The sequence below is a fragment of the Macaca nemestrina genome, chromosome 15 (genome assembly GCF_043159975.1).
Source record: "Macaca nemestrina isolate mMacNem1 chromosome 15, mMacNem.hap1, whole genome shotgun sequence".
In the NCBI taxonomy this organism is placed as follows: Eukaryota; Metazoa; Chordata; class Mammalia; order Primates; family Cercopithecidae; genus Macaca; species Macaca nemestrina.
The window spans coordinates 30,540,595-30,543,057 of NC_092139.1; the positions used below are offsets into that span (position 1 = coordinate 30,540,595).

The 2,463-nt window shown below is 45.4% G+C and overlaps 1 pseudogene; it reads left to right on the forward strand.

The window, feature by feature from the left end:
* Positions 1 to 309: 309 nt before the first annotated feature.
* Positions 310 to 1,492, forward strand: LOC105496524 (small ribosomal subunit protein uS2B-like; annotated as a pseudogene).
* The last annotated feature ends 971 nt before the right edge of the window (positions 1,493 to 2,463 follow it).

A 2,463-nucleotide genomic window follows, 5' to 3' on the forward strand; every position in this document is an offset into this window, starting at 1 on the left:
GGCTGCAATGAGCTGTGATCTTGTCACTGTACTCCAGTCTGGGCGATAGAATGAGACCTTGTCTCAAAAAAAAAAAAAAAAAAAAAAAAAGACATAGGAAAAAATCTTCAAGACTTTGGGTTAGGTAAAGATTTCTTAGATGTGACAGCAAAATCTTAATCTATAAAAGGAAAAATTGATCAATGAAACCATCAAAATTCAATTTTTTCTGGGTCTTGAAAGATACCATTTGCTTTCTGTGCTACCCACGGAGGGGTCCATATGACATTGTTCTGGATTCCCATTGTAACTTCAAGGGAAAATGTCACAATGTCCAGAGCCCTTGATGTCCTGCCAGTGAAGGAAGATGTCCTCAAGTTCCTTGTAGCAGGATAGCAGGAACCCACTTAGGTGGCATCAACCTTGACTTCCAAATGGAACAGCACTTTTTTTTTTTTTTTTTTAGACAAAGTCTTACTCTGTCGCCCAGGCTGGAGTGCAGTGGCGCCATCTTCGCTCACTGCAACCTCTGCCTCCTGGATTCAAGCGATTCTCTTGCCTCAGCTTCCTGAGTAGCTGGGATTACAGGTGCACGCCACCATGCCTGGCTAATTTTTGTATTTTTAGTAGAGATAGGGTTTCATCATGTTGGCCAGGCTGGTCTCGAACTCCTGACCTCAAATCCTCAAGTGATCTGCCTGCTTCAGCCTCCCAAAGTGCTGGGATTACAGGCAAGAGCCACTGCGACTGGCCAGAATAGCACATCTATAAGAGGAAAAGTGACAGTATCTACGTCGTCAATCTGAAGAGGACCTGGGAGAAGCTTCTGCTGGCACCTCATGCCATTGTTGCCATTGAGAACCCTGCTGATGTCACTGTCCTATCTTCCAGGGACACTGTCCAGCCAGCTGTGCTGAAGTTTGCTGCTGCCACTGGAGCCACTCCAGTTGCTGGCCACTTCACTCCTAGAACTATCACTAACCAGATCCAGGCAGCCTTCTGGGAGCCACAGCTTTTTGTGGCTACTGACCCCAGGGCTGACCACCAGCCTCTCACAGAGGCTTCTTAGGTACACCCACCTACCATTGCTCTGCATCACACAGATTCTCCTCTGTGCTATGTGGACATTGGCAACCCATGCGACAAGACTGCTTCCTCAGTGGGTTGAATGTGGTGGAGGCTGGCCCAGGAAGTTCTGCACGTGTGTGGCATCATGTGAACACTCGTGGGAAGTCATGCCTGATCTCTGCTTCTACAGAGATTCTAAAGAGACTGAAAATGAAGAGCAGGCTACTGATGAAAAGGCTTTGACCAAGGAGGAATTTCAGGGTGAACGGAGACTGCTCCAGCTCCTGAGTTCACTGCTACTCAGCCAGAGGTTGCAGACTGGTCTGAAGGCCTGCAGGTGCCCCCTGTGCCTATTCAGCAGGTCCCACTGAAGACTCAGCCTGCCACGCAGGCCTGGTCTGCAGCTTCCCCTGCTCAGGAGAATTGCTTGAACTCAGGAGTTTGAGACCAGCCTGGGCAATATAGCAAGATCCCATCTCTTAAAAAAATTTTTTTAAATTGTTCACTTAAAATGTTTGTTTATTTATTTTTCTCCTTGAGATGGAGTCTCGCTCTATCGCTCAGGCTGCAACCTCCTCCTCCTGGGTTGAAGCAATTCTCCTGCTTCAGCCCCCTTGAGTAGCTGGGATTACAGGCTTGCACCACCATGCCCAGCAAATTTTTGTACTTTTAGTAGAGGTGGCGTTTCACCTTGTTGGCCAGGCTACTCTTGAACGCCTGACCCCACGTGATCCACTCACCTCGGCCTCCCAGAATGTTGTGATTATAGGTATAAGTCAGAGTGCTGAGCCCTAAAATGGTTAATTTTATGCTATGTGAATTTTACTTTAATTTTTTTAAAGTCATCATCAAGAAAATGAAAGAGAAGCCACACACTAGGAAAAAATATCTGTATAATACATACATGACAAAGGACTTGTAGTCACAATATACGAAGAGCTCTTACAACTCCATAATAAGACAAACCACTCATTTTAAAAATGGACAAAAGATCCGAATGGACATTTCACCAACAAAGATCCAGAAATAGCTAATAAGCACATGAAAATAAGCCCAACATCATTAGCCATTAGTGAAATTAGTGTCCCTTTCTCTAAATCATCTTTAGACAGAAGCACAGGGCTGCCTCCCTGGCATGTTCTTAACCTTGGCAAAATAAACTTCGAAATTGATTGAGACCTGTCTCAGAAACTTTTTGGTCTACACCAGACACAGAATATCACATAGTCCATGTATGTGGAATGTCCACAATGGGATGCCATTTTATTATTTTATTTTATTTTTTGAGATGGATTCTTGCTCTGTTGCCCAAGCTGGAGCGCAGTGGTATGATCTCGGCTCGTTGCAACCTCTGCCTCCTGGGTTCAAGTGATTCTCCTACCTCAGCCTCCTGAGTAGCTGGGATTACAAGCACGT